This window comes from Lissotriton helveticus, chromosome 1_1 (assembly GCF_964261635.1).
Source record: "Lissotriton helveticus chromosome 1_1, aLisHel1.1, whole genome shotgun sequence".
Taxonomy (NCBI): domain Eukaryota; kingdom Metazoa; phylum Chordata; class Amphibia; order Caudata; family Salamandridae; genus Lissotriton; species Lissotriton helveticus.
In genome coordinates this window covers 275,273,047-275,293,125 of record NC_136057.1, presented here as the reverse complement: position 1 = coordinate 275,293,125, position 20,079 = coordinate 275,273,047, and the positions used below count along the sequence as shown (strand labels likewise).

The following is a 20,079-nucleotide window of genomic DNA, read 5'->3' as shown; positions in this document are numbered from 1 at the left end:
GCTAGAGTTTTTGTGCCAATTGGCGTGATCATAGGATTAGCTGGTCATTCTTGGCTTTTAGTTAATGTATTGGTGTTTTAAATGCTTTACATACCTGTCCCCTAAGTTAAACCTGCCTGCTCGTTGCCAGCTGCCAAAGGTTGAGAAACAGAATCATTTATTGAGACTGGACCTTATATTGTGATTATGGCCTTATTGCTACCGCACCTCTTAATAAATCATCTTCCAACATTTGATGATTAGCAGTGTGAATAGTACCTCTGTTTAAACTACACCATACAGTAATTAGGTAAAAATCTTTAAAAATCCATATATTCACTCAGAAAAAAAATAGAATTTTGAATTTGAACTAAACTGGAGAAGTGTGGCTCACTGGTTAGGGGAGGCAGACCTGGAAGCAGAGGTCAGCCCGGGACCAGGGTTCAATTCCCGGCTCGGCGGGGTCTTGAGTCCTAAAATGTCCATGGACTCGACAATTCTCGCTCCGGTGCCTGCTCGATTCATGGGTTCACACTCTGCGACTCTGGGCAATAGCTTGCTTAATCTCCACAACGGCCCCTCGCGGCGGGATGCCTGGCTTTCACAACGGCCCCTCGCGGCGGGATGCCTGGCTTTCACCTTGTGGATACCCTGCCGGGGTTATCTCACAGGGGAATACCAGGACGGGTTCCCTAAGCAAGCGCTTAGAAACCGCTCGGTGATTTGCGCTATATAAATTCCTGTACATTTACATTTTACATTTACATTTACATTTAAACTGTTCTATCTCTGATTTGCAAAGTTGTTTTGTGACCGAAAACTAGGGATACAATGGAGATTGTTCTGGCTAGCCTGTCCAAATTCACAGTAGCTGAGCTGAGGGTACAGTGCAGGTCCAGGGTGCTACCTAATGCTAATAGGATTATGAAGGCAGAACTGATTTGGTCCCCTAAGGCCTGGGCACATCCAGCTCCAGAGAGTGGAAGGGAAGGGGAGACTGACCACTCCTAGAACCTTCAGGAGGAGGATGATGACAGCTTGTCCATAACTTCCAGGCACAAACTTCCAGCTGGGGAAGGAAAGGATAGCTCCCACCAGAGGAACCACAGCTATCCTTTGAGGAGAGACAACTGCAGGTACATTTAGCTCCATTGCTATAGAGAAGGAGAAGCTGAAACTAGGTAAAAAGTAGTGGGCAAGGGAGGAAGAGAGAAGAAATAGTGGCAGCGAAAATGAGGAAGCTGCTGAGATGTGTAAGAGTGTTGGGTTTGATCCTAGGCTTCCCAAGAGGTTAGTTTCCCAGTATGAAGAGGAGGATGACATCGACAAATAAATGACTGAATTTTAAAGGGCTCTTAGGATGAGAAGGATTCACTCCAAATAGTGGGGTTCACTCCTGTGGGGGCTGATCCCAGTAGCTGGGAAAGATTGGCTCCTGACCCTAGAGAAATCAAATAATCAATGTTGGACCTGGCCCTTTAGGCCTCTGCGCACTTTTTCACTGTGGTACAGTGTAAAGTGTTTGAGCTCTCTGTGTATGTGTGGTGAGTGACCTGCCCTCCCATAGGAATGCATGGGGAATATGTGTGACCATGGTAGTTCCTGATGTGTGGGGAGTGCAGGGTCGAGTTTGGTATGTGCGAACTCGTGAGATGTAATGCTGCGTAATGATGTATGCGGCTTGAATGTGTCTAGTGTGGAAGTGCCACTTCTAGACATGGGTGTGCATGTGTAGTGAGTCTGCTGGCACGTGATTGGCTGGAACCTGGCTCCAGGAGTGTGCCTGGGCCTGCTTGTGGATTGACTGTCTGGTTTGAGGGTGACAGGGGCTGGGGAGCCCCCAGGAGGTTGTCTGAGTCAGCCCTTGGTTGAATGACTGCATCTGCAACTAGAGTGGTGGGAGGAGATGCACCTGGGAGTGAATAGGGCTGTGCCTGCCAGCCACCATGCTGGCTCCACCCCCTGTGGTGCATCTGATGTCCCCAGCCTGGCCAGTGAAAGGAGTTCCCTATAACCAGTTGTAGCTGGTTCTCACATTGCCTACACCCTGCTAGACAAAGGATTTTATGGTATAAAAAGGTGCTGTGTCCCCTTACAAAATGCTCTTGTTTTTGCCAACTTGAACCCTGCCAGGGGCGTGCTGCTGCTTGGGCCCAGGGGATGGCTTGCCTCCCTGGGCCCTGCCCAGCCCCTGGATACCTGCTGGACTGCATTGCTGAAAGTCCTCCCTTGGGGGCTTGATGGATGATGGACTCTGCCCCCCTAGCGCATGGGAAGCGCGTTATTTTAAGGTTGCCTTGTTTCTGGGTCCCTGGTTGCTTGTAAGATCATTCCTGTGGAGCCTGGTGCTGCCCGTGGCCCCAGCGCCTTGAGGGCACTTTATTGTGAATTGCTGGGCAGAGCGCTGTTGTTTTTCCTCTTAGGGAAGCGCTCCTGCCCTCTGTGTGCCCCGAATGCTGGTGCCCACCCGGCGCCTTTATTTGCCTATTTTTATATTTCGGGTGCTACCCCGTGTATGGCGCCCTAGCGAGTGCCTACCTCGCTTCTGCCTTTTATTTGGATTTCGAGAGTGCCCACCCCTCGGTACTGCCCCGAGATCTCACCGCAGGCCGGGCCGGGATACCCCCGTGACGTCATTCCCCGGGCCGCGCTGTGATTGGCTGCCGGCCCGGGACCTGACGCGGAAGGAAGGGAGCAGCGGAGATGGCAGCGGTAGCAGGCTCCCATGTGAGGAGAGAGCCCTGCCGGTGCAGTGAGGCCCCGGGTCCCAGGAAGAGGCCCGGGGGGAGAGCGAGCGCAGCAACGTACCCGCGAGGAGCCCCGCCGAAGAACAGCCCGGTGAGTAGAAAGGGCTGGAGGGGCTCTGTGAGGCTGCTGTTGGTGCCGGTTGGAGGCACCGTGTCAGAGCGGCACAATGGCAAGACACAGGCCAATTTGTCAAAAACAAAACAGCACACTACTACTACCACCACAGCTCCCAGCCACATGGGCACTCTCATCACAGGAACATGGGTAAAGGCCAGAAAACAATAAACTCAAGCAGGCCTATATCCCTGTATGGCCAGAAAAAAGAGGATGCCTGTTAAACATCACAGGTTAATGCATAAAAGAAAATCCCCATGGGTAAAAGGTTTGAAAGTTACACAACAACACAAACAACACAAACAACAAAGGCATTTACAGTTTTTTACACACATCCAAACAGTTAACTACACCCCAAACACCACATTTGGAAATTCAATGCATTGCCACGCATGCCCTAAATGATGTTAAATGACAAAATGGAAACCGCTACATCAAGCATCCCCGCTGACTACCTCTGGGACTCTAGGCCTACTGGCAGATGAAATCACAAGTTTGTAGGCCTGCGACAAAACTAAAGCACGATGGAAGGTCACACAAAATGGCCAACCCCACATGGCCTGGCCACCCCCAACAACATGAAAAGAAAGAGAAGACAGACAATACAAGCCTATGGCAAATGGACAATGCTTGGCTTCACAAAATGGCCACCCCACCGCCCACATGGTCAGGCCACCCTCAAACATCAAAGTACATAGAGGACATACACCTTAAGTGGTCCATGCTCCAAAAACTACAACCAAATGACAACCTGAGGAGTTTCTTTAGCAAAATGACCAGCATCAACATTTTCGGGAAGGTTTTATGCAACTCGAGACATATTGCTCGCGAGATTGCAAAATCGGCGTGTTCGGCAGCGCGAATTGTACAAAACGTCGTTATCGCGTGCCCGAGCACGCACATTGAGCGCGCCAAGAAGACAAAAACTGTACGGTCGCGTTGTTGCACTGTGCAAAGTTACCAAAACTACGCGAGCTGAATTCTAGGCTTAATTAGTGAGCAGAAAAAGCCATATTATTGAACACACACCCAAAACCTGCAATTCAACACGAAAAACCCATTTTGCTAATCAATCCAAAGTCATCCATGACCTACATGATGTTACACTTACAACTTAAACACCACAATAACAGTTGAACAACTTTCATGCACCCATGATGATGACTCTAGTAGTACCCTTGGGCCTACGGGCAGAGTAGGCCACAAGCTTGGAGGCCTATGGCAAAAACACAGTGGCTACAAACACAAAATGGCCGCCACCACCTGGCCAAGCCACCCAAAGAAAGTAAATGAACTCAAGCAGGCCTACACTAACTACATGAACTAATAGGGTTACCTAATTTTACTTTAAAAAAATGAAATTCCACTACAACAGAGTATGCAATTAAATCCAATGCCATCCATGATGTTTTACAGACACCACAGAAACATTGTTGGACCCGTGGATACCTCTAGGCCTACTGGATGAAATTTCAAAGACATACAACTTGGCCCCTCATGAAAGTACAGGCCTCCCTCAATGATAATTTTTAAGAAAGATTGAGAAGCACAGAAAACTGTAGTTAAAAAAACCCAAACCAAACAAACATTTACAGTACAACAATTCTCAATTCTCAAACTTAATTGTAAAAGAAAAGTCCAAATCCAAAATTCCTCAATAAATCCAATCAAATGCTATGCGATGCAGCAGACATACACAAAGAGTGATCCTTCCAGCTCCAAATCCAAATGAAAGTGAACACCACATGGACAAAGCACTGGGAGGAGCCTGGTGGACAGGAACAGGAAGTTGGAGACTCAGGGGCACTTCCTTTCTCTTGAAAAAAAGAGTAGAAACAAAAAGAGGACTCCTAGCCCAAAAAAATACAGCCAATTCACAATCTGAGGGGTTTTCCTGAGCATAATGAACAATTTTTGAGAAGATTTTAACATGCTTGAGAGATATTCTGTGCCAGATTGCAGTTTCTGCGTGTTCGGAAACGCGATCTTACCAACATGGCGCTGCAATGAATATCGCGCATCCTAATGACGTGTTCGCGCGTCCGAATGACGTTATCGCATTCTCACAGTCGCATGGGATTGTGCGGCCGGATTCCAAACATCGTAGCAAACGCGACTGGGAGAGAAAAGCGAGAAAGCAAACGCAGAACCACGGTAAATCATTATCGCGCATGCGAGAATGCTATTGAGCGCGCGAGGAAGAAAAACTACTACGCTACACTGTAGATTGCGAAGTAGTCGACAACTTCGCGCTCGCCGCGAAGCGCAAAGTTGCAAAAAATTCACAAACTCCGCGAGCGGAGCGTAGTTCTCCACCCAGGGTTAAAGTAAACAGAGTGCTCCAGGCCTGACCAGAACTGGTTTGGACTAGGCATAGCCCTCTCTGCCTTCAGAGAACAAAGAGAAACTGTGTAAAAAAAAGGGGAACCCAGACCCCAAAACTTTAGATCACTTTTGGGAAACAAGAAGAAACCTTTGCTGAGGAGAGGAACCAGAGAGACTGAGGAGAGACTAGCCCTAAGCTGAAGTGCTGCTTGGGGGATTGACCTGCAGTGGTTGCCTAACTGCGAAAGAGAGGAGAGAGAAACGTTGTGTGTACTTTCTGCAACTTGTGAAGGATATCCAAGGGCTTGAGAAAGAGCTTGCCTCCTGCTGAAGTCTCAGGGACAACAGACTTCAACCACCAGCTCCCCAGAGTTCTTTGGAAGTGCCTGCAGTTGTGTTGGGACTGCGTGTCGCAAGGAGCTGGAAGCGCTACTCACAAGGAAGAAGCGTGTTGCTGCCGCAGTCACTGCCGTCGCATCACTGAACAATGGTGTCGCCGCTGTAGATGTCGCATCGTAGAAGCGTCTCGCATCACCGGAGAAGAGTTCCTTCGCCGCAACCGCTGTTGTTGCATCACTGAACAAGGGTGTCGCAGCTGCAGTTGTCTCATCGCCTCGCCGGAGCATTCTGCATCACCGGAGAAGTGTGTCGCAGGGCTTGTCGCGGCTCAGTAGAATGGTTCAGCCGCAGTTGGGCATGCACGCAATGTGTCGCATCAAGGAAGAGACGCCATCTTTGTTTTCATCGCACCAGATCTTCATCGCATCACAGTGTTGCGAGCCGCATTGCCACAGAAGAGTAGTAAGAAACTGACGCATCATCGTCCCTGCGAGTAAGGGACCGACACATCACCTTCCCTGCAACACTTTCGTTGTATAGCGTTACGCATCATAAGGTACATTGACTCAAAGTGTCGCATTTTAACATCTTAAGAGAACTAAGCTAATTCTACCATTTTAAGAACAGTATTGTGGATGTTGTCGTTTGTGGTCTTGTGATGTCTCTATAAAGAAAACATATTTTTTATATAAAACTTGTGTGATGCCCATCTGTAGTGTTGTCACTGGGTTACTGTATGTGTTCACAAATGCTTTACACACTGCTACTGAGATAAGCCAAGGGGGTGAGCAGGGGTTATTTTAGGAGTCAACCCCCTTACCCTGACGAGACCCAAGGGTCCCTATTTGTCACAGGTACCTACCTATGCCAACTAGAGACTCCCACATCTAACATTGATGGTCAGCGGTGAGGACTCTGGACTTGCATTTGTGACTCATATACAGTGATTGGTGAACCCTACTAGTGAGTGCAGACCAAAACGCGACCACATACTTTTGGCAGATTGTTTTTCCTGGGATTTTCTATTTTTGCAAACTGCCAAGTTTAACTACCATGGAGAAAGCAGCATCAATGACATCTGTTGATTTTGATTGGGAAGAGGAGAAACTAGAATGCTACAATGTGAGACAGCTATAGCACTTCTGCAAGAAATATACAATTTTAATAACCGGGCTCACCAAGAAGGATGAATTCCCAAAGGCAAAGAGGGCTTGGTTAGAAGCAAGGAGAACCCCTGAGAATGAGGAAGGGGATGACAATCAGATAAGCAGCTGGGTGGGCCATTGGGTCCATGGGGGAGGAGAGCCATCTCCCCAGTAGGTAGTAGTGTTTCTGCCAAAGGTCTGTCCGTAGAAGAGCTGGAGGACAGGAAAAAATGTAGCATGCATGGGATGGAGTTAACCAAGTTCAAGTTAAATGGGCAGTTGGAATTTGAGTTACAAACTAGTAAGTTGGCCCTAGAGGAAAATAGGATGGAGTTGGAGCATGAGAAGTGTTTGTGGGAGATGGAATTGAAAGCCAGAAGCTTAGAAATTACTCCCTCTGATGGCAGCACACCGTCAATGCATGTGGAACATAGGGTGAATATTCCTAGGGAAGTGGTGAGAGAATTGTATAAGAATTATGATATTGTGTAGTGGTCCAAAGCCTATGAGGTGGCCATGTCTTCCCACCGGGTCCCTGAAAGGATTGGGGAGCGGGGTTGTGGGTGCAGTTCCTTAGTGAGGGGCAATATAGACTTGCCTTCTGAAGTCCATAATTCTTATAGACACATGAAAGATGCATTGATGTCCAGGTATGGTTTGCCCCCTGAACTGTATAGGCAGAGGTTCAGGAGTTGCAAGAAGATAGAGGGCAGTTCCTGGGTGGAATATGTCACTTTCTTTTGCAGGGCATTGGATGGTTGGGTGAAGGGCAACAAAGTTAATGATTTTCAGGAGCTCTTTGATTTAATTGAATGGGAGCACTTGTCAAGTAATTGTTTTCCAGAACTGCGCCAGCACCTAATTGATAGCAGGATGACTAACCCTAGGAAGCTTGCTTAAGTTGCAGACCGCTGGGTGAGCACCCGGGTCCATAAGGGTCACGTGGGAGACTCAGCCAAAAGGTGGGCAGAGTCCCCAGCAGAAGAGTGGGGGGACAAGGTTAAACAGAGGGAGTTCCAGAGAGGATCCCAAAGTAATTCACAAGGGAACCAATGGAAAGGTTCCCAGCCTCCCCCAGGGAGAAAGCAAGAGGCCCGACAGGTAACCCTGTTCATAGGTAGGGGACCCCTGAGGTGTTACAAGTGTGGGGACTGGGTCATAAGGCGAATGATCCACGGTGCTCCCAGTTTGGAAACACAGCACCCCCGGGTGCTCCACCCCGGCAGATGGCGAGTGTAGCCCAGGGGGAGGAGATGGGTGTCTAAGGTGGGTGGGGACCCGCAGAGTTGTCCCTTGTCTCTTTAGGAGACTGTGAGGTGGTCCCTAGGACCCAACTGCCTAACAACACTGAGAAATATGGGCAGTGGGTGACCATCAATGGCCATAAAGTGCAGGCTCTTAGAGACACAGGAGCGAGTGTGACAGCTGTCAATGGTCACCTGGTTTTTCAAGAGCAGATTGTCCCCATGCATTTTGCCGAGTTGTTGCCACCGACAACATATAGAGCCACTGTCCAATGGCTCAGGTTCCCTTTGAGTGGGGGAGGGTCTGTGATACTCTTCAGGTAGCTGCGAGGCCCGCAATCCCTGTTGACTGTTTGTTAGGGAACGATTGGGAGAGCTCACCTTGGGGGAAGGTGGAATGAAGTACTCATTTGGAGATGCTAAGTCTGCCTAACTGGGCCGGCATGACCACACGGTCCATGGCTGCCAGTAGGGGTACTCAAGAGTACCTGGAGCCTGAGAGGGAGGCCTAGGGACCTGCCTTAAAGATATGAAGCGGGGGAGTGGGAAACCGGCCCCCAAAGTTCCCATGGTCCAGGAAGTGGTAGACCCTGAGGGGGATGCCCTGGAGCCCTACAGGGGAACAAGTACCTGAACTGGGGAACCTGCCTGAGCTAACCCATTTGGCAGCAGGAAGGAGGACCCTCAAGGGAAGAGTTCTGCAAGGAGCACAGAGCATGCCCTTCTCTTGTGGGTTTGCGGCAGCAGGCCGCAAGCCAGGCAGCAGGTGATCAGTCTGGATCACTTTGGATATACTGGGAGAATGGTCTCCTGTATAGTGAGCCTAAGGTTGCTGAGCCTGGGTCAGCCCGTGTACTGGTGGTACCCCAGCGCTTCCGAGCCTTCCTACAGGGGCTGGCTCATGATGTGCCATTGGTATGACATTTGGGGCAGGACAAGACCGATGAGATGCTTGTCACCCACTTTCATTGGCCCCAAATGTGCAAGAGTTCAGACATGTCAGACTTGCCAGGCAAGTGGAAAGAGTGGGAGGAAGCAGAAGTCTCCTCTCCAGCCATTCCCTGTGGTCAGCCCCCCATTTGAGGGGGTGGGTATTGACATTGTGGGGCCACTGGACCCCAAGACAGTCATGGGCAACAGATTCCTCCTGGTCTTGGTGGACCATGCCACCCGGTACTCGGAAGCCATACCTCTGAGGACCGTGACAGCCCCAGTGGTGGGACAGGCACTGATGGGAATTTTCTCCCGAGTGGGATTCCCTCGAGAGGTAGTGTCTGACCGAGGTAAAAAATTCATTTCCAAGTATATGAAGCCGCTGTGGCAGGAGTGTGGGGTAACCTACAAAATTATCAAAACTAATCAATTAATCCAGGGGTCTCTTAAAACTGGGCCATCACTGAGGGAAAACCTCTGAACATGTATGTCAGTAAGGAGTACAACAGCAAGAAATCAAAGAGTAAGATGACACACAAAAGCAGTTGGATTCCCTTCACACACCGAAGTGATCCATCTCATCATCTGGGTATCCTTACTACCATACACTGTGCCTCTTGATCATAGAGGCATTTTTAGTGGATAGTAATATGTATGGGTCATGAAGAAGGAGCAAAAAAGGCAAGATAGAGCAAACTCTTGATGCGCCTAGATTTTTAAAAGACTAGTGTGTGGTAATGGTGAGTGCAGTGCAATGTGAACGTGCAATTTAAAAAAGGAAAAATAAGAGCGAACATTTTTTATTGGTTTATCTCTTATAGTCCTTAATAAAAACAGTACAAAAGCAGTTTTAAAAAATAACTGCTTGTCAAACAGGTCAACATGTTTCAGCCTTCAGGACTGGTAGTCCCTGGCTTTCTTCAGGACCTGTCTACAATAGTTATTGCTACTGCATTAAAAAGAATGTGACTCAACAGTGAATAGACAAAATGAAAAGAAAACTGAAAAGGAGGTTGGAATCAATCCAACCTTTCTTGCCAATATCAAATCTTCAGTATTGACGGGATCCAGACGATACCCGTGTTATACGAGGCCTGGATCTCAACTCGTCTGGTAACAACTCAGGTAAAAGAGGCCCCGTTCTGTCTGTCGTTACCCCTGGCTCGACCTGAGCTGGGTTTGGAGGTGTCTTTTACAAATCTAGGCACGTCAAGAGCTTGCTCTATCTTGCCTTTTTTCTCGTTTTGCATGATCTATACATATTACTATCCACAAAAAATTCCCCTATGATCAAGAGGCACCGTGGATTGTAAGAAGGATACCCAGATGATGAGATGGATCACTCGGGTGCGTGATGGGAATCCAGCTGCTTTTGTGGGTATTCTTACTCTTTGATTTCTTGCTGTAGTACTCCTTGCTGACATACATGTTCAGAGGTATTCCCTCAGTGAGGGCCCTGGATTAATTGTTTAGTTTTAATAAGATTGATTGGGGAAGTAATCCAAGGCAGGTCTTTAAATATCCCTTCGACCCTATACCCAACTTCAGTTTTGATTAACCTACAAGTTTACCACTCCTTACCACCCCCAAGGAAACGGGTTGGTTGAAAGATTCAACCAAACCCTGAGGAACTTATGAGGTGTAAGCTGGACGTCTTCTTCCCATGCCTGTTGTTTGCATACCGTGAGATGCCACAGAATTCTCTAGGGTTCAGCCCCTTTCAGCTTCTCTATGGTCACCCAGTGAGACGACCTCTGAGTCTGGTCAAGGAAGGCTGGGAGCAATCTCCCAGGAAACCTCCCCAGGATGTATATAGCTACATGCTGGCCTTCAGGAACCAGACTAGGTGTTTCAGACAACTCGCTGAGGCGAATCTGGAAGCCAGCCAGGAGGAGATGAAGCGGTGGTATGACCAGAATGCCACTCTGGTAGAGCTTCAGCCTGGTCAGAAAGTGTGGGTCATGGCCCCAGTGGAGCCTGCTCTCTCCAGGGTAAGTAGACTGAACCATTTGAGGTGGTGGAGTGCAAAAGTCCTGTTACCTACTTGGTGGACTTGCGGTCTCCCAGGAACCCCTTGCGGGTCCTGCATGTCAACCACCTGAAGCCCCACTTGGAGAGGTCCGAATTGGGCATGCTCCTAGCGACAGATGCTGAAATGTAGGAAGAGACCCAGCCTCTTCCTGACCTCCTGTCTGCAACGGAGCAAGATGGGTCAGTGGATGGTGTGAACCTCTCTTCCACCCTGACCCCTGAGCAACAGAATGACTGCCACCAGTTGCTGGGACAGTTTTCTGATCTATTCTCCCTGAATTTCGGTGTCACTGATTGGTGCATCCATGATATAGACACCGGGGATAGTCTTCCTGTGAAGCACAAAACTTACAGGGTAACAGACAGGGTGAGAGCTAGCATCAAGGAAGAGGTCTCCAAGATGCTTGTGTTAGGGGTGATTGAATCCTTTAACAGTCCTTGGGCCAGCCCAGTGGTCTTGGTCCCAAAGGCTGCCGCACCGGGTACCACACCTGAACTCCGGTTCTGTGTGGCTCAATTCAGTCACAAGGACTGACGCGTACCCCATCTCCAGAGCTGATGAGCTAATTGATCGGCTAGGGGCTGCCCAGTACCTCAGCATGTTTCACCTAATGTCTGGGTACTGGCAGATCGCCTTGAATGATGGGGCAAAAGAGAGGTCAGCATTCTCCACACCTGATGGGCACTACCAGTTCCGGGTTATGCCCTTTGGGATGAAGAATGCCCCTGCCACCTTTCAGAGGTTGGTCAACCAGGTGTTGGCTGGACTGGAAGAGTTCAGTGCCGCCTACCTGGATGACATTGCAGTGTTCAGCACCATTTGGGAAGAACATTTGCGCCACCTTTGTGAAGTGTTGTTGGCTTGGCAGAGGGCAGGCCTCACGATCAAGGAAAATAAGTGCCAGATTGGGTAGAGTTCCATGGTGTACTTGGGACACCAGGTTGGGAGTGGCCAGGTGGCGCCCTTACAGCCCAAGATTGAAACCATCCTGGCTTGGGAGTCTCCCAAAACCCAGACAGAGGTGAGAGCCTTTTTTAGGACTCACTGGGTTTTACAGGAGGTTTGTCAAGGGTTATGGCAACATTGTTGCACCCTTGACAGAGCTGACTTCCAGGAAGCAGCTCAAGAAGTGATTTGGACTGACACCTGTCAGAAAGCTTTTGAGACCCTGAAAGCTGCCATGTGCAAGGCACCTGTGCTCCTGGCACCCAACTTCTCCAGAGAATTTATTGTTCAGACAGACGCTTCAGAGCAGGGTGTGGGGGCTGTTTTGTCACAGATGAATGAGGAGGGCCTAGATCAACCCACCTGTAGCCTTCATCAGTAGGAGAGTACTTCCACAGGAAGAGAGATGGAGTGCCATTGAACGTGAGGCATTTGCTGTGGTCTGGGCACTGAAGAAGCTGAGACCATACCTGTTTGGGACTCACGTCTGGGTTCAGACAGACCACAGGCACCTCAGATGGCTGATGCAGATGAGGGCTGAGAATCCAAAGCTGTTGAGGTCAATCAATCAGTACATTTATAGAGCGCGCTACTCACCCGTGAGGGTCTCAAGGCGTTGAAGGGAGGGGGGTGCCGCTACTGCTCGAATAACTAGGTCTTGAGGTGTTTCCTGAAGGTGAGATGGTCTTGGGTCAGTCGTAGGTGTGCGGGGAGGGAGTTCCATTCCTTCGCTGCCAGGTAGGAGAACGATCTTCCTCCGGTGGTGGTTCTGCGAATCCGTGGGACGGGGACAAGGGCGAGGCTGGTGGAGCGGAGCTGGCGGGTGGGGGTGTGGAATGAGATGCGGTTGTTGAGGTATTCGGAATTCCTTTTAACCATCGATATTGAGTCCCTTTATTCTTGCATCCCCCAATCCCCCTGGTGGCAGCAGCGCGCGCTCTTGGGGAACAAGAATGGTTCTATGATGCGCCCCAATCATTGGTTCTTCAATGTGTAGAACTTGCCCTTACTAGAAATTTCTTCCGTTGTAAAGACAAGCTGTTTTTACAAACGACAGGGACATCTATAGGTGCTACCATGGCACCCAGCCTGGCGTGTATCTACGTGGGCCAGTTCAAAGAGCACGTCGTATATCCCTCCACCAACCCCTTTATGGGACATCTACGTTTGTGGAGGAGATATATTGACGACGTGCTATGCATCTGGTCTGGGGAAGAATCCATCCTCCTTGAGTTTCTGAACTGGCTAAATTGTCAAGATCTGAGTCTCCGGTTCACCTGGTCTTATAGCCATGTTGCAGCTGTATATCTTGATTTAGATATAGAGGCTAATGAAGGAAGGCTACTTACATGTGTACATCAGAAACCCACCGACAGGAACTCCCTACTTCTTTATGAGCCTTACCATCCTAGGGCCTTAAGGGACAACCTGCCGGTGGGTCAGTTTCTCCGTTATCGGAGAAACTGTTCGTCCACAGCTGTCTATATGGAACAGGCATGAGGCCTTAGCAGTAAGCTTCAAGAAAGGAAATATCCTTTAAAAATCATAAAACAGGCAAAAAAGAGGGCAAAAGCGTGGCTCAGTGGTTAGAGGCGGCAGACCCGGAAGCTGAGATCGACCGTGGACCAGGGTTCGATTCCCCGCCTCGGCGGGTCTCGAGCTCAAAAATTCCACAGACTCGACAATTCTCGCTCTGGTGCCTACTCACAGGGTCACACTCTGCGACTCTGGGCAATAGCTTGCTTAATCTCCACTACGGCCCCTCGCGGCGGGATGCCTGGCTTTCACCTTGTGGACACCCTGCTGGGGTTTCTCACTGCGGAATACCAGGACGGGTTCCCTAAGCAAGCGCCGGGACGCTTACGGGCAGCTGTGCGCTTTACAAGTCCAGCACATTTACATTTACATTTACATTACATTTAATACTCCCAGAAGTGCGCTGTTAGAAACCAATCCAAAGAAAAAAGAAGACTCCATCCCAGTTGTAATGACTTACGATCCCTTAGCTACCAGGATTAGGCAGTCAATCCGGAAACACTGGGCATTGCTTTCTAATAAAGACTTTACAATGCCCCCTCCGAGGTTTGCATTTAAAAGATCCAGCAACCTCAAGGACAAGCTAGTACATACCAGGGTACCTCCTGTAAAAGAGATAAGAGGAAGTTTGATCCCCAAAGGACATTTTCCATGTGGGACATGTTCAGTGTGCCCCCTGACCAAGAAAGCTACCAGTGTGGTTTTAAGATCAGGAAAAGAGTGGTTCTTGGGACAGTTTAGCAACTGTAACACCACTAATATGGTGTACAGGTTGCAATGTGAATGTGGGCTGAAATACATAGGCCTTACCACAAGAAAAATAAAAACTATGATCCAGGAGCACCTGAGCACGATAAGAACTGGAAAATTGACAACTAAACTTGTCCAGCATTGCAATACGACTAAGCATAGGTTCACCCGGAAAGTGCTTGAGAAAGTGACAGGTGATCCCCAAACTGTAGAAAGGACGCTGATAAGAAAGGAGGCGAGATGGATTTTTCAAGAGAAGAGTGAGCAATTGGGATTCAATGAACTTCTGGAATGGAATAAGGTTCATTAAGAATAGCATGTTCCTAAACCATCGTTAGTTGTCCCATACACCCTATATTATCATCACCATGTAAATTCTTGTAAATCAATGAAATATCTGTCACACTGGTTCTTTATTGTACATCATTGGTATTTATGTGAGTGGATATCAGATATAGTGCTTTCCAAGTAGTGGGGATGAACCTGCATTAGCGGATAATAGTGAGCCAGGATATAGCAGAGTTTTTAAGGTAAATCTTCGCTCACTTATACCAGTGTCCTGTATAGATCATCAGGACACACTAGGAACACAGTCCAAGATGGCCACCGTAATCTGCTACAGAAATTTTGCTGATTAGTAGTTGCCATTGTGAACACGAGAATGAAATATAATGATTTCACTAACACTACTTGACGATTCACCGTGTATGTGAATATTATTATGCAGGACAGTAATTCCTAAGAGGTCCAGGTGATTCGGGGACATAGAAGTTTTTTGCCATATCCTTTCAAAAGAATACCATTAAATACCAGGTAGAAAGTATATAACATATTTTATTTTGTTCTTTCACCAGACGAAGCTTTAAACCGAGGATCGCGCTCGTATGTGATCCAGCGCGTCCTTGGTTTACATAATCAAGCAAGCTTAGTATCCCAATTCAAAATGGTGGTCGCGGTTCCTTGCAAGAGTATGCGCGCCACAGTTGGGATTCTGGGTTTAAAGACGGACTTGCAGATTGACTGGTAACCGGGTGGAGGCAACACACAGAGGTCCTTGTAGATCGGTAAGGAGAGGGGGTCCCTGAATAGAATCACGCAACTGTGTCTTTTGATTAAAGAAGTGGAACGCTTCATTAAACCGCCATATTTCAGCTTTGTGACTATAATAGCGGAACGCATTTAATGGCACGACATATAACATCGATGTTCGTGGGTCATACATTTATTGTTGTGTAGTGCGAGTGTAATAGCGGTAAACCATGACAGCACAAGAATAGTAGTGGTATACCTTGGCCACTCGATTTCTTATTAGTGTAAAATGTACATGAGTGGAAGTAAATAGTTATTGCAACATGATAAACATGATGAGCATAGTGGAACGCATTTTTTAAAAAAACTGTTAAATCCTAACAAATGCCAGTACAACAGTGGTACACCATCATAACATGAGTAGAATGGCCTATTTCGATTAATGCACGTTTTGTAAATAAACAGATACTGGAACATGATGATGGAGGAACGCGTTGACAATCTGGAGATAATCTAACAATGCATGTGTTTTACATGTTTTTTCTACAGTTAGAAAATGACACAAGACTTGGGTCAACCCACTGCAGGGGTTGTTCCTTAATTTTAATCTCATCCTTACGGCCGGTAGGAGTCGCCTTGGCTGTGTAGGGGTAAATGTTGAGCGATGTGACGTTTTCTGCACATTTGGTGTACTACACCTTGCAATATAAGTCTGTGTGGGTTTTTTGGCAAAGTAGTTTTAATTGTTGTTAGTTTTTTGACAGTCATGAAGAATGGTGTGTCCAGCAATTGATGCAGTGGTAAAAACTCATTTGCCCTGAAGAAATTGCCTAAAAGACATATGGCAATGAAACATGTTGGCGTGTGGTATGTGGTTATATAATTAATAGCCACTCCCTGCTTTTTAATTGAGAGGCTGCACTAAGAAGGAGAATAAAAGGCATAGTTAAGTGCAGATCCTACCTCGTCGCATTACACTGTTTGTCTGTTTTGTGTTTTGCACTTTCTCTCACTGCACTTTAAATTGCACTTAGACATTGATTTGGACACCATACTTAAAAAGCTTGATGACCGCCGATGATGATAACAGGGTAACACTGGTGAGTACCTACCAGGGTTCCCATTTGGTGGTTCGCCCGTGAGGGGTAATCTCGTTTTCTCACATTTTTTCACTACGCTTTTGTGTTTATTGTCCGTTCTTCTTGACAGTTTTAGAAGGGATGGAGGCCTTTTAACGTGGCATGGCAACATTGTACTTCCTACCCCATGGTTCATAAATTAAGGGGAGACATTTGCTAAAATAGTGCAAGAAGAAGTACATTGCTAGAAACATATATATAGCCTATTTGGACCTGGTCATTGTTGTTTGCATATGAGGTATTCGGGGCCCATGTTGTGGAGCGCTTTGTGTGCGAGGGTGAGCAGCCTGAACGTGAACCTCTTGCTGACGGGGAGCCAGTGCAGGTTTCTCAGGTGGGCGGATATGTGGCTGTGGCGGCGGATGTCGAGGATGAGTCTTGCGGAGGCGTTCTGTATGCGCTGAAGGCGTTTCTTAAGTTTGGCTGTGGTTCCTGCATATCGGGCGTTCCAGTAATCCAGTCGGCTGGTGACCAGGGCCTGGGTGACCGTCTCTCTGGTTTCGGTGGGGATCCACCGGAAGATCTTTTGGAGCATGCGCAGGGTGTTGAAATACAAGGACGAGACTGCGTTGACTTGCTTGGTCATCGTGAAGGAGGAGTCCAGGATGAATCCCAGGTTGCGTGCATGGTCCATGGGTGTCGGTGCGGTGCCCAGTGTCGTGGGCCACCTGGAGTCGCCCCAGGCGGAAGAGGATTGTCCGAGGATGAGGATCTCCGTCTTGTCCGAGTTGAGCTTCAGACGGCTGTGCCTCATCCATTCTGCGACCTCTTTCATTCCGTCCTGGAAGTTGGCTTTGGCGGTGAGAGGTTCTTTGGTGAGGGAGAGTATCCGTTGGGTGTCGTCGGCGTAAGAGATAATGTTGATGTTGTGTTTGCAGACGATGGTGGCAAGGGGGCTCATGTAGATATTGAAGAGAGTTGGGCTGAGTGAGGAGACCTGGGGTACGCGGCAGATGATCTTGGTGGCCTCGGAGCAGAAGGGAGGGAGGTGGACTCTCTGGGTTCTATCGGAGAGGAATGATGTTATCCAGTCGAGGGCCTTTCCTTGGATCTCAGTGTTATAGAGGCGGGTTATTAGGGTGCGGTGGCAGACGGTATCGAAGGCTGCCGAAAGGTCCAGGAGGATGAGAGCGGCTGTCTCTCCATTGTCCATCAAGGTCCTGATGTCATCGGTGGCTGCGATGAGGGCGGTCTCGGTGCTGTGGTTGGCTCAAAATCTGGACTGGGATGGGTCGAGCGAGCTGTTTTCTTCGAGGAATGCAGTCAGCTGTTTATTGACGGTCTTCTCGTTGACTTTAGCCGGGATGGGGAAGGGGAGGAGAGAGATGGGGCGGAAGTTCTTGAGGTTTTTGGGATCCGCTGTTGCTTTCTTCAGAAGGGCATTAATTTCTGCGTGTTTCCAGCTGCCCGGGAAAGTGGCTGGCGTGAAGGAGCTGTTAATGACGTTCCAGAGGTGGGGTGCGATGATAGTGTCGGCTTTGTTGAAGATATGATGAGGGCATGGGTCGGAGGGGGAGCCGGAGTGGATGGTGTTCATGACACGGGTGGTGTCTTCAGTGCTGTTGTGGGTCCATGCTCTGAGGGTGGTGGTGGGGGGTCGTTGGTTTTGTTGGTTGGGGGCGGAGTCTGGGGTCCGAAGCTGTCGTGTATTTCTGCGATCTTGTGGTGGAAGAATGTGGCGAGGGAGTTACAGAGGTCTTGCGACGGTGTAATGTCGTTGTTGCTGGCGCTGGGGTTAGAGAGCTCTTTGACGATGCTGAAGAGTTCCTTGCTGTTGTGGGAGTTGTTGTCCAGCCGCTCTTTGAACAATGTCCTTTTGGTGGTGAAGATCATCTGGTGGTATTTGCGGGTGGCGCTCTTGAGGGCTGTCATGTTTTTTGATGTCCGCTTGTGGCGCCAAGCTTTTTTGAGGGTTCGGCATGATTTGTTTGCGATTTTGAGGGCGTCTGTGAACCATGAGGTTTTTCTGTTGCTAGTCTTGCCTGGGGGTTTCTTCAGTGGAGCGAGGTCATTGGCGCAATTGGTGATCCACTGTGCGAGATTGTCTGCTGCGTCGTTGGTGTCAGGGATGTCGACAGGTGGGTTCTGGCTCAGCGATATGGTCAGCTGGTCTGTGGTGACTTTGCTCCAGCATCTGCGGGGGATCTGTAGCGTGTGGTGGTGGGATGTGGTCTTCTTGAAGGTGCAGTGGATGCAGCTGTGGTCGGTCCAGTGTAGTCCGGTGGAGTGGCTGAAGGCAACGTGGCTGCTGGCCGAGAAGATGGGGTCGAGCGTGTGGCGGCGTAGTGGGTGGGGGTGTCCACCAGTTGCTTGAGTCAGAGGTTGGCGAAGTTGTTGAGCAGGGTGGTGGTGTTGTTGTCGTTGTTTTTCTCCAGGTGGAAGTTCAAGTCCCCTAGGAGGATGTACTCTGGTGAGGCTAGGGCGTGCGGGCTGATGAAATCGGCGATGGTTTCGCAGAATTGTGTCCCTGGGCCCCGGGGGTCTGTGGATGAGCATTCCTCTGAGGGTGGTCTGCGGGTCGGTGTGGATCTGCAAGTGTAGGTGTTTGGCGGCGGTTAGTGTGTCTTCGGTGTTGGTCATGACGCTGATGGTGTTCCTGTAGATGATGACGATTCCTCCTTCAGTTTTGTTGACGAGGTCCTTCCGGGTGATTTTGTAGCCGTCCGGGATGGCTATGGCGATGTCGGGGGCCGAGGAGGCGTTCATCCAGGTTTCCATGAGGAAGGCAACATCTGGTGCTGTTGTATCAAGGAGTTCCCAGAGTTCAACGGCGTGTTTGTGGACGGAGCGGGAGTTGAGGAGGATGCACTTGAGGTCGCTGCGTTCGGTGGGCGGGATGCAGGCTCGGAGGCAGGAGAATTTGCATGCTTGGCAGGTGAAGGGTCTGTGAGTGCGCTTCGGGGTAGCTCGGTGGCAGGCAGCAGGTCGTCCTGTGTTGAGTGCGGTGAGGGTGGTGGTGTTGTACCTCAGTCGGGTGCCCTGGCAACGGCTGGGGCCAGGGGTTCTGGCGCTGGGCACAGTCCAGACGCGGACAGGCACAGATGGGCTTGCCTTTGGCACACCAGCGGTGCGCCCGCTGCGCACAAACTCCATATGAGGCGAAGTGGGAGGGAGGAGCAGCTGGGAGGCAGGAGCGGGCGGCCAATGAGCGAGGGCAGGGGAACCTGAAGGGAAAGGGGGCGGGGCAGCGGGGGACCAGCGGCGGGAAGCGGGATGTGGGGGGGCACAGAGGGCTGCAGGGAGAGCCTAAAAATACAATACAATGCAATACAAGGGTAGAAAGGAACCACAAAAACACGGGAACCACAAAAACACAGGTACCGGATACCAGGGGCGAGCCCTCGGCAGGGGCGGAGCAGAGGTCAGAGACTCGGTCACGAGGAGCCGTGCGGCGTGGGGGGTGACCTGGGGTCAGGTCACACTCACCTACGCCGCGCGTCCTCCATATGAGGCCAAGTTGGAGGGAGAAGCAGCCGGGAGGCAGGAGCGGGGCGGAAAAATGGGCGAGGGCAGGGGAACCTGAAGGGAAAGGTGGTCCATTTCCCTACAGGGGATGGACTTCTAGATGGAATACCGCCCTGGTACAGAACACAACGTTGCTGATGGTTTGTCCACATTTTTCCACCTTAGTGATGAGAACTCCCAGCAGGTAGGGTAGTTCTCCCCACATTTCAGCTGGAGGGGACATGTGTTAGACCTGGCACCTTGGCGTGGGTCTCTCTTCTATTTTTCTGCTGCTGCCTCATGTGTTTTTACTGATGTTAGATGCTTTGGACACTGTGCCACTGCTGTCCAGTGCCACAGTGCTCCCTCTGGTAAAT

The 20,079-nt window shown here is 49.5% G+C and overlaps 1 protein-coding gene across 6 annotated transcripts in view; it reads left to right on the top strand.

Moving 5' to 3' along the window:
- LOC144792267 (interferon-induced protein with tetratricopeptide repeats 5-like) overlaps positions 1-20,079 on the top strand; it is a 53,989-nt gene that overhangs the window by 9,866 nt on the left and 24,044 nt on the right. The window contains exon 1 of one of the 6 annotated variants that reach the window (XM_078667604.1): positions 2,678-2,844. The exons of 4 other annotated variants lie outside the window; for them this stretch is intronic. The gene's annotated coding sequence lies outside the window, so the exon portion shown is untranslated. Of the gene's footprint in view, positions 1-2,677; positions 2,845-20,079 lie in introns of those variants that run through there. One more of the 6 variants, XM_078667530.1, reaches the window with a different exon arrangement.